This window comes from Lipotes vexillifer, unplaced genomic scaffold, assembly GCF_000442215.2.
Source record: "Lipotes vexillifer unplaced genomic scaffold, Lipotes_vexillifer_v1.1 scaffold1264, whole genome shotgun sequence".
In the NCBI taxonomy this organism is placed as follows: domain Eukaryota; kingdom Metazoa; phylum Chordata; class Mammalia; order Artiodactyla; family Lipotidae; genus Lipotes; species Lipotes vexillifer.
Genome location: NW_006785778.1, coordinates 1,020,641 through 1,033,114, shown reverse-complemented (window position 1 = coordinate 1,033,114; position 12,474 = coordinate 1,020,641). Strand labels below are relative to the sequence as shown.

Sequence of the window (12,474 nt, the reverse complement as noted above, 5' to 3'; positions counted from 1 at the left end):
AGCCATTAAATGGCAGATCAGGATTCACTGACTAGATACTAATTGATCACCACTCATTCAATATGCATTTATTTGCTGCTTGCCACACACTGGGCATTGTGGGGAATCTATGGGAGAATAAGGTGTGGTCCTTGCCTTCAAGGAGCTCATAGTCTAGTGAGAGGGACATCCACTTAAATGGAAAAGAGTGTCATGTGGCAAATACTCTAATAGGAATACTGACCAGAGAGTTTGTGTTTGTTCTTATAGACATACTGCTCTACATGCCTCTACTCTCCTGATCTGAAAGTGATGATGATACTCAAAATCACAAATAGCCAAAAACCCAACTCATCATTAATATTAATAAAAGGAGTATAGTCTTCAGGCTTAAGCTTTCTTACTGTGAATGCGAAGCATACAGATGCCAGGGAGGAATGGACAGCAGGCTGCTTCTGCCCACGCCATCATAAGAGGTCAATCAAAGAGGGAGTGGGCAGGAAAATCCAGGACTTCTTGAAGGAGTGGACAGGAGAGAGAGGTGTGTCACTGTAGAACAAGAAAAGCTCCACCCGCAAACCCAGTTCCCCATCTCTGACAGGTGGAGTTCCTCCCTGTAAATATCTCCAGTCCTTTCATTTGACCCTTTGTTGGAGGTTGAGCACGTCACTCTCAGCCCTCTGGGTGAGACAAGATTCAGACCGAGTGGGGTGACAGCACGAAAACACCCTCTTGTTTGGCTTCCTCTGAGCCAACCACATGTCCACTGTCCACTGTCTGTGGTCTGGCCCCCTTTGTCCAAGAAGAGAGGAAGATCCTTGAGGACTGGCCAGAGTCTACTCAGGTAAGGCCAGGTGGCTTGTCACTGGTTCTATAAAGAGATGGGGCTCCTCTCTATGAGCTGATTCCTCTTGTCCCCAACTTGTGTCTCGAGTCCCCTCCACAACTGCCTTGTAGTTCCATCTAGACTCATATTCTCCATGACCCGATGAAAAGTGCTCTATTCCTTACTGCTCAGGGTTGATGAGATTTGTAGACCAGCATTTTCAGCCTATAAAATCCCTTGACATACTTATCTCTCTATTGATTTTGATCTTAACTGCCCTGTAAGAACCGTCTCTATTCAGTGGCTTAGGAACTGAGGCTCAGTGAATAGAAGTGATTTGTTCAAGTTTGATCTGCAGACTAAGGCCAAGATTAGATCTGATGCCTCCTTCTCTCTCCCTCTCTGCTGCACCCCCTGCACCCCGCCCCACCCCCTCCAAGCAGGTGACACCTTTTCTCTAAAAGCCAAGAAAAGTGAAAGGGCTTCCTGAACTGTCAAATGGCAAACAAAAGGTGTTCTTTTCTTTCAGGCAGATTGAGAGGGATATTTTGAATTCATCTGAGAGAGATTTTCTAGTGATATCTAGGTTTCATCAAATGGGCTATTTTTAGAGAATGGCTGAGAATATGTACGTAAGGCGGCCTTGTTAACTGAACACTGTTATGCAGATTGGAGAATATCACTACGTGGAGCCTGACACAGGCTTTGGCTTTCATTTGGGGCTCAAGTTTATAGCAATACAGTCCTACCTTAAGAAGCAGGAAACATCTCGAACAAACAACCTAACCTTACACCTAAAGCAATTAGAGAAAGAAGAACAAAAAAACCCCAAAGTTAGCAGAAGGAAAGAAATCATAAAGATCAGATCAGAAATAAATGAAAAAGAAATGAAGGAAACAATAGCAAAGATCAATAAAACTGAAAGCTGGTTCTTTGAGAAGATAAACAAAATTGAGAAACCATTAGCCAGACTCATCAAGAAAAAAAGGGAGAAGACTCAAATCAATATAATTAGAAATGAAAAAGGAGAAGTAACAACTGACACCGCAGAAATACAAAGGATCATGAGAGGTTACTGCAAGCAACTCTATGCCAGAAAAATGGACAACCTGGAAGAAATGGACAAATTCTTAGAAAGGCGCAACCTGCCAAGACTGAATCAGGAAGAAATAGAAAATATGAACAGACCAATCACAAGCACTGAAATTGAAACTGTGACTAAAAATCTTCCAACAAACAAAAGCCCAGGACCAGATGGCTTCACAGGCGAATTCTATCAAACATTTAGAGAAGAGCTAACACCTATCCTTCTCAAACTCTTCCAAAATATAGCAGAGGGAGGAACACTCCCAAACTCATTCTATGAGGCCACCATCACCCTGATACCAAAACAGACAAAGATACTACAAAAAAAGAAAATTACAGACCAATATCACTGATGAATATAGATGCAAAAATCCTCAACAAAATACTAGCAAACAGAATCCAACAGTACATTAAAAGGATCATACACCATGATCAAGTGGGGTTTATCCCAGGAATGCAAGGATTCTTCAATATACACAAATCAGTCAATGTGAATGACAAGTTCTTAATGTCAACAGCAGTGTTATGAGGCACCGATCAAAAACAGCCCTGGGGAAATATTTTAGCTTTTCTGTCTTACTGTGGTATGTGGAAAAACAAATCTCAACAGGGGGGGAGAAAACATCCCCAAATCCTTTCAGATTGACTCCTACAATTTCCTCTCTTATGACAGCTATCATTATATCTCATTGTTCTACAGTTTTAAGAAAATCTCATCTTCAGTGATTATGTAGTTTATTTTTTTAAGATGCTAATTTTAGCTATCATTTTTTTTCTTCATGCGCTAAAGGTTGTATCTTTCTTAGTTGTGGAAGGAAATGTTTCCTTTGTGTGTGTGTGTGTGTGTGTGTGTGTGTCTGTTTGAGTTTGTTATGACAGTACTAATATTCATCCCCGTGGGCCCACCACAATGCAGTGGGTTGCAATGTTATATAATTTTTAGCAGGCTTCTATATATTCTTAAGTGTCTTTCTGGCTGTAAGGGTCTTGAAGAAATCAGTTAACCAATTACCTTATTCAAAATAGAGAAACTGAGGTTCAGAAAGATGACACGGTGTGCATAAGGCCAGGCAGCCAGTAGTCTCGGGGGCTGTAACTCTTTCACTGCCCACTACATGTAGTGAATGGTGCTGGGCACCCCTAAGTAGAAGCATTAGCTCTGTCATTTTGGGGACTATACCTAGATGCCCTTTAAGACACCTTTCAACTGCAAGTTTTAGGTACGTTGACTTCTCCTTAGCGTCCAGATGATTGCTGTGGAAACTTGGACACGCGGGTAGTGGTGGAGGTGGTGAGAAGTGTTTCGACCTGTGTTTGATTGATTTATTGGGGAGGAATGAGACGGGAAGGAGACAAGGATGACTCCAAGATTTTTTTGAGCAACTGGTAGGAAGGAGTGGCCTTCATTTGGGTCGCAGAAGACCATGAGAGGAGCAGGTTTTTGGAAGGAACATCAGGAGCTTACTTTTGGAAGATGATGGAAATGAACTTTATTTATAGCGATTGTAACTTGATTGATCCACAGAGTATTTTATTTTATCTCTCCTACCCCTGTAAGTAGTCCTGGTAAGGGCTATTTCTTACTTTTTTTTTTTTTCCAGGGAAGGAAAATAAGGCTCAGGGGGTTGAAGTCATCTGCTCTAAATCACAGAGCAAATAAATACCAGATGGGATTCATACCTGGGTTCAAAAAGCCGAATTCCCCTTTCTCTTCACTGCCACTGCCTCATACTAAACAGATAATTTTGGAGGTCACTTATAGCTTTAGAACTCTCTATGAAGTTCTAGAGAACTTTCACTTTGTTATTATTTAAGGACCTTTCCTAAATCCCAAGAATTCACACTTCTCAGGTATGTCTCCTGAGCTGCATGTGCTGTTATACCAGACGCAGGATGTTTGGGACCCTAGAAGGGAACTAGAGCTCAGCATCTGCATCAATGGAAACTTGCAGTATTAGGAAGGAGCCTTTCAAATATGATCAACACAGGGCTTCAGTTTGAACCGTCTGCCTGCCGGGGGGTGGGAATGCACTTTCTTGGGCGGGTAATCTTGGACTGATTCTCACATCAATCTCTTCCTCTAGTAGTGAATTTCTATCTGCTCACTGACATTCATGATACATTCTTAATTCTGTCTCTGCTTTCTGTCCACTTGAGGTTGATACACTGTTAAAGTTCTTTCTGTTTACATGGAGCCCCCACCACACATTTCAGGGTCAGGATATTGCTAGTCCCTAAACAGGGATACAGTGAAACACATACTATTTGATCCAGCCCTGGACAATGCAGCTTGTTAACCAAAATTGCAGAAAAGGAGACCTGCTTGAAATAAAGAGATTTACTTTGGGTTTGTTAGGACTGCTGGACAGCAGAATAGAGGAAGCCTCTAAAGGCAAAAGCTGCAAGGCTATTGAGTTACACAAGTTGTTTGTCAAGAAGTAGAATAGCAGCTGGCAAGAAGTGAGAATGCTTATTAAGCAAGGATTGGTTGGGATCTGAAATGGTTGATAGTTACAAAGCAGGACCTTGACACCATAAAGTTGCAGCTGTTGGCTGTTGTTCTGAATATGCTGGTGGGGTCCTTGGGTAAAGAAAATTCAAGTTCTCAGTGGTGCAGGGACATGTCTGAGACCAGATCCTCAATGGCCACTCCATTCCATTTTTGTATACCTGAACTATGATTATTCCATTATAATTTCAATTTGTCATCAATGTCTAGAATAAAAAACTTTGCATACCATTTGTCCCCTCTCCCCCTCAGCCCCCCACCCTCCTTCCTGCTGGCAGGTGTTCTCTCCCATCACTGATGGCACCAAAAGGAAACACAAAATATAGCTGTTATCTTTCAGCAGCAGGTCATACTGGGTCCTTGGCGCCTGTTTTGCTTTGTGCAAGAGCTCTTCGATCCAAATGTATCTAGATAGCTTAGTGTGATTCTTCGATGCCCCTAGAATGCTCCTACTGCACTTTGTACAGATTACTATCTAGGTTTTATCCAGCCATCTTGTAATCATCTATTTGCAGATCTAATTGTTTCACCGACAGCGTGCTCCTTAAAAAGAGAAAGAAATTATATTTGCAGGTTTTCTTCTATTTTCTACCTCTCCCTCTTCTCTAGCACAGTGATTGGCACAGAGAAAGTCCCCCCCAAATATGTTTGAAATATTAAATTAAATGAAACAATTTGTACCATGTAGAGCTTCACGATGGAGGTTAACCTAAGTCATATAAGAAAAAAGTAGAGTATCCAAGTTAAGATATCCTTATAAACAGAATTGATGAATGAGGCAAATCAAATCTCTAATTTGGAAGCTAGCTGGTGTGGTTCATTTTGCTCTATAGTGAGGGATACATAAACCTGTATAATGGATGTGTCCGTTTTGAAATTTTCACATCATCATTACTCATGCCTATAACCCTCAGCAGTGCCAGTACAGTCATTAACAGCTGTTGATGTCATAAACATTGGTTTGATTGTTAATGCATTTAATAAATGAATAAGTCTTGTGGATCAATAAGACAAAGGAGATGAAACTAATAAAAATGTTCAAACATACACTCCCCTAACCTTTCAATCTCACAACTAAAAAACAAAAAAGCATTGCAAATTTAAACAAATATTGGGCTATTTAAAACTATTTATTGCCAAATATATTTTTTTAAATTATGAAACCCTCTCCTGACCTGCAGAAAAATGGGCTTCACATTCTTTTTAAAAATTTTTGTAATTTTTAAAATATTGAGGTAAAATTGACATCTAACATTATATTAGTTTCTGGTGCACAATATGTTGATTTAATATTTCTATATATTGGGAACTGATCACCACAATAAGTCCAGTTACCATTCATTACCGCACATAGTTACAAATTTTTTTCTTGTGGTGGGAACTTTTAAGATCTACTCTCTTAATAACTTTCAAATATGCAATAGAGTGTTATTAACTATGGTCACCGTACTGTACATTACATCCCCAAGACTTATTCATTTTATAACTAGAAGTTTATATCTTTTGATCCCTTTCACCCATTTAGCCACCCACTCACCCTCTACCCCCAGCAGTCACCAATCTGTTGTCTGTACCTATGAGCTTTTTTTTTTTTTTTTTTTTTAATGATTCCACATATAAATAAGCTTCATAGTCTGCTAAGACTTAAGCTGCTACAACATTGCTGGGAGGGGCAATTTGGCCATATATACCAAGAACCTTAAATCTACAAACTCTTTGACCCAGCATTTCCATTTCTAAGAATTTATACAGAGGAAAAAATTAAGGATTATGAAAAACTGTACCTACAAGGATCTTCAGTGCATGGTCATTATAAAAGCAAAGGGGAAAAAAAAAGCAACATGAACAAGTAAAAATATGGGGTGAGTTAAATAAATATGGAGGATTATATAACGGAACCCTACACAGTCACTATTGTGCTGTTGTAGAAAATTATTCATGAACTGAGTAGTGTAGCACAGTGGTGGAAAATAGGGGCTTGAAATCTGAGAGATATTTGATTAACTTAAAGCTCTTACCACTGACTGTGCAAACTTGAGCAAATTCCTCAACCTTTCAGAGTTTCAGTAGACTAATCTGGAGAATGAGGATCATTGTAACTAATCTGGAAAATGAGGATCATTGTTATACCTGGAGCACAGGGCTATGGTGAGTGTGAAATGAGCCAATGTAATTAAAGCCCAGTGTTTGGTACATAGTAAGTGCTTAATAAACATTGCTACCGTTGTCAGTGTCAGCATCCTCATCAATATGTTTAGTGTAAAGGGCAGCTATTGAAACGATGTTTACAGCATAACTCAGTTTTTGAAGTAGAAAAAATAACATTATCTGTCATAAATGTAGAAGTCTTAAAGGATATACATCAAAATGATTTACTTTCATTTTCTCTGCACGGTCGATTTAAGGAAAGATTTCTTTTCCTTCTTTTGCTTTTATGTATGGCCAATAATGTAATAAGAAAAGTTAAATGGGTCCAATGAATCATTAACATCCATCCCTATAAATAAATGAACATTTATCAATGCAGTAGTTCTTTGCCTGTGTTATCACCGCTTCCTCATTGTCAAGTCACCAAAATCTCTCCATACCATTGTTATGAAGGCTATATATCCAATGGTTGGTAGTGCTTGGTTGATTACCTCCAGGTCTCCCTTGCTCCTCTATCCTTGTCCTTCTGCCATACCCCATGTGGTGTGCACCATAAATATCTGTTAAGCATCTGTTCTGTTCAGAACACTCAGTGTTGACAGTGGGGTGGGATATCAAGCAGCAGAGAGGGTGGTTTCTGACCTAGAGGAGTTTAGAGTGCCCTAGAGGAAAAGGACATTTACCTTAATGGTGCATGTTTCATCTTCATCTTGTTGAGAAGGTCCATCTGTCGCAAATGAGTTTTGGAAGCTAGGGAAACCTTCTTTAAGGAGGTAGGGCTGAACGATTATTAGATGGACTTTAAAAACAACTATGTTTCCATAGCCCACAGGTATAGTCATCTTTGACTAGGATGGAGTCCTTCCAAGCTCCTTGTGTCACATTACCTTTGATGAGATTTCTTGTATGACTGCTTCTTTACCCACCACTTTTTGGGGTCTTTGATTTTTATTCTATTTCAATTAATTTCTTTTGTAGCCATAGCCCTATGACTCTGACTTATATTCACTTGGTATACTTCCTTGAATATATTTTCCCTCAATCATAAGTATTATGTATGTTCAGTGCCAAAAAAAAAAAAATGGAAAATTTAGAAAGATGTAAAAAAAATGTAAAAATCATCCATAAGCTAGTCATGCAGAAATAATCATTTATAACATTTTGGTGCATGTGCTTCCGATGCATGTGTGGGTGATTTTTAATATTATTTTATAAGCTGCATTTTTGCTTCATGATAATATACCTTTTCGTGCCAATTAATACTTGTCTACAGAATTATTCTAGGAGTTCTTTTACAATCTCCCTCTCCTAAAGATAAACTCCTCTTAACACTTCAATATGTTAATTTCTAGTATCTTTATTTGCCTATTTGTATATACTTGTGGTTTTGAAAATAAAGCCATAGGGTATGTGTAGCTTAGGACCCTACTTTTCACTTAGCATTATTCTGTGACTTTTTTTCTGTCATTTAATCGTCTTAAAAAATACCATCTCTGAGGGTTGCATAATATTCCACTATGAGTGTGTACATATAGAGTGATACAATAAGTACCTCTAATTTAGGATTGATGCTTAAATCATGATCTCCTCTTCTAAGTTCTGAACTCCATGCAGGAAGATCTAGTTTTGATTCTTCTTTGTAGTCTTGTAGTCAATTGACAAAGATAAAAATCCTTTGTTCTAAATGAGATGAACTCTACGTGAAAGCCTTTATGATGTGCAGGGATCCAGGAAGCTGTGACTGGGTTATTTCAGAGACTGGTGAAGAGGCTTTACTCACAATGTTGTAATTGGGTGGGTGGGAGGGAGAATTTTACTCTGGGTGGACCAGGTCTACCTGGATGATGTCCCAGCCTAGGAAGGTCAGTCCTCTCTGGAGTGCCGCTCTCATAGGTTGGAGGAATCAGCTAACGAAACCAAACGAGAAGTTCTTACCATTCAGTGTTCCTTGCCTGTTAAATTCAAAAACAAAAACAAGCTAGTAACTTGGTCTCTTGTTCTTATTGATTTCTTTTCCAGGATGCTCTTAAAAGATGCAATTTTCTTTAAACATACAACCAAGGACTAGAAAGTTTTGATTTGTAGTGGGATAAAGGTGATACAATTAAAAATATTCCAGCCTTATTATTGTTGGTATTTGACCTGCTTTGCAGATGACCTCTTAGCTCTCTACCTTGATGTAGAATGGAGACTCCCCATCAGGTCTGTGTGGAGTCCTAGACTACCAGAGCTAGAAGGAAATGTGGGAGTCAAGTGGTTCGATATCCTCTTAGTACAGATGAAAAAATGATGCCCAGAGAGAAGAAATGACTTACATCTGAACCCAGATTTCCTGACTCCTATCACTTTAAGGCATTTTCCACCATCACTAGTTAGCGTAGCATCTTCTCCCAGTTGTTCAAGTTGCTCTCACATAGATTCAGTTGATTATTAGACCCCTTCTCTCCATCCTTTTCCTTAAACCTTTAAAACTATGTTTTGAAACCCCACTATATTTTAAGTACTTTGTTAGGTAGGCCTTTCGATCCGTTAGCTCCCCTAATTCTTACACTGTCCTACAAGGTAAATATTGGATCCATTTCACATTTGAGAAACCTGAAGCTCAAGATTTTTAAATTGCTCCCCAACCTCAGGCAGCTGGTAAGTTGTGGAGTCTGGACTGAAGCCCAGGTCTGTCTGACTCCAAAGCTTTCTCTACTATGCAAGCCTACTTCCTGATACAGGAATTGATTACATGAAATGAATCAATTTATGTCTTTGCTTTTCCTTATCCATTATCTTGTGGAAAGGTTGGCTTCATTAATTCTCCAAACATTATTGTGTCTTTGAGTTGTAGGTGAGTGCTCTTGACACATAGCCCACCAAGTTGTGTTTAAATAAAAAATAAAGTTGAAATAAAAAATAAAGTTGTGTTTAAATAAAAAATAGCTTCCAATGGAGGAGGCTAAACTGTGTGGCTTAGCCCCTCCTACTGATTGGCTAAGCTCCCAATGGAGCTCAGCTGAGGGTTTGTTTGGATTGGTTCAAGATGGCGGAGTAGAAGGATGTGCGCTCACTCCTTCTTGCGTGAGCACCGGAATCACAACTAACTGCTGAACAGCCATCGACAGGAAGACACTGGAACTCACCAGAAAAGATACCCCACATCCAAAGACAAAGGAGAAGCTGCAATGACACAGTAGGAGGGGCGCAATCACAATAAAATCAGATCTCATAACCGCTGGGTGGGTGACTCACAAACTGGAGAACAATTGTACCACAGAAGTCCACCCACTGGAGTGAAGGTTCTGAGCCCCACGTCAGGCTTCCCAGCCTGTGGGTCCGGCAACGGGAGGAGGAATTCCTAGAGAATCAGACTTTGAAGGCTAGCGGGATTTGATGACAGTATTGGGGGAACCAGAGACTCCACTCTTGGAGGGCACACACTACGCCCGGCAACGGGAGGAGGAATTCCTAGAGAATCAGACTTTGAAGGCTAGCGGGATTTGATGACAGTATTGGGGGAACCAGAGACTCCACTCTTGGAGGGCACACACTACGCAGTGTGCTCATCAGGACCCAGGGGGAAGGAGCAGTGACCCCATAGGAGACTGAACCAGACCTACCTGCTAATGTTGAAGGGTGTCTTGCAGAGGCGTGGCATGGCTGTGACTCACCGCGGGGACGAGGACAGTGGCAGCAGATGTTCTGGGAAGTACTCCTTGGCGTGAGCCCTCCCAGAGTCCGCCATTAGCCCCACCAAAGACCCGGGTAGGCTCCAGTGCTGGGTCGCCTCAGGCCAATGGAGCTCAGCTAAGCTTCAATTAGGATTGAAGCTTAACAATGGAAAACAAACAATAATTAAAGTTTTGCAAAAGTTGAAGAAAATAGAAGCATGAAAGGGAAAGAAAGAAAAAAAACCTTGTTCAATTTAAGTAATGTCATCTCTACTAAGAGAGAGAATGTATTCAAGGAGAAGCATTGATGTCAGAAGAGTCATGGAAGAGTTAGCAGGCTTGAAAGAAATTTAGGGCTATGTTTTGGGATATGGATTCCCTTGGCCAGGCATTTTTTCTTGACCTTTTTTCAAAGAAAGATGGGCTATACCGTGACTTCTAATTCTTTTGACGTAACACAGGAGGAAAAAGGAAAATTATTTTCCTCTAGTTCGTTTCAGACCAATGTTTTTGAAGCTGGCCTAGGCCAAGGTTAGGGTGGTATGGAATGGCTCCCCTCCACAGCCCCCCAACTATCCCTCCCCAAGGTTACTTTTTAAAAGAGGGTCACTGCCACCCCTTTCCTCTCCAACTCCACATAACTTGCTATGACCTTTTGCTGGGAAAACTAGAACTTCTGCCAAATTATCCTGTCCAGTCCCTCTGTAACCAAGGGCTTTGTTCTCAGAGGATCTGTTCACTGGAGGTGCATTGGACTTATCTCTCTAAGACAATATTTCTCCCACCTTTTTCCATTTACATAATTTACATAAAGAGTTTGTAACTTCTCGGCCCACATAGCAGTTTCATAAATTCTTGTGATAAAACTTGCCCAAGAGACACTATCTTTCACCATCTCTCAAAACTTCTTTGATTTTATTTCCTGAATGCAGCTTTTGCATATTAGTGGGCAGGTAAAATCATTGCCCAAAAATACAGTTATCTGTGTATAGGAAAGTCTTTATTTGGGTATGAATTTTAGTCTTCTTTTGACTTTAATTTTTGGAAAATTTCTGAGGGCTAAATTTTGGTGTATTTACTGTATGAAACTATTTTTTCCCCTTGTACTGGAGAATAGGTAATTTGTGATGAAAATGTGAATGCTTAAAAAACCTTTACGTTTTCAAATGTTCTGACTAGTGCCAATACTTTTTTCTTATTTTATCTTCTTTATAATATTTTCATTGTAGAAAATTAGAAAATATAATTAAGTAAAAAAAAACTATAATCTAAATTACCCAGAGAAAACCTATGTTAACATTTTTGTGGATATTCTTGTAATACATATATATTAGTTATACATAACGATATTTTATTTTGATAAAAATTAAGATCATTCTATGTCCTATTTGATAACTTTCAAAAATATACTGTGTATGTTTTTCTATTGTATTTGTACAATGTTAATTATAACAGCTACATAATATTTTATCTAAACTACATTTAGGTGGTTTAGCTATTAAAATAAATTATAAAATAGTATCGCTATTTTCAAAAGGGCATTGGCATAAGGAATGCACTTAGATTTGCCACTGGAAGATGATGAATTAAAAAGATAGCTAGATATATCACTTATTTTAAATGATCTCTCTATTTCATATGTTAAAATATACCAGCACAGTTTCTAATGATGTACTGATTAATCCCACTTCCTTTGTCATGAGACCTAAATCTATAGATAGGTAACATTATTAGAAAACCAAAGTGACCAGCTTAGAGATACCTACTGGATATGATGTTGAACTATCTAAGGTCCCTCCTAAGTTCAAGATTCTACATTCAATCACTCCCAACAGGAGAGCTGGTTTTAGCTCTCTCTGTAGCATTTTCTAATAAGTTTATCCACTGGCTGGGCTTTGGTGGGAGAATTACAGAGTTTCGCAGTCAAACATTGATGGTATTTGGAACCTGGCATTACCTATTTTCGGGGGGTTGCAAGAGAAGAAGTAATGAATAACATTAACTAGGAATAGTACTGGATATTGTAGATTGGTCCCAACTCGTTAAGAAAGGAGGACGGGGGCTTCCCTGGTGGCACAGTGGTTGGGAGTCCTCCTGCCGATGCAGGGGTATGCGGGTTCGTGCCCCGGTCTGGGAGGATCCCACGTGCCGCGGATCCTGCGCGTCCGGAGCCTGTGCTCCGCGGCAGGAGGGGCCACAGCAGTGAGAGGCCTGTATACCGCAAAAAAAGAAACAAAAACAAACATGACGTCAAGGAAATCAAGTACAAA

The 12,474-nt window shown here is 39.7% G+C and overlaps 1 protein-coding gene across 1 annotated transcript in view; it reads left to right on the top strand.

The window, feature by feature from the left end:
• Positions 1–605: 605 nt before the first annotated feature.
• TPRG1 (tumor protein p63 regulated 1) overlaps positions 606–12,474 on the top strand; it is a 155,119-nt gene continuing 143,250 nt past the window's right edge. The window contains 1 exon segment of the mRNA XM_007458072.1: positions 606–823. The gene's annotated coding sequence lies outside the window, so the exon portion shown is untranslated.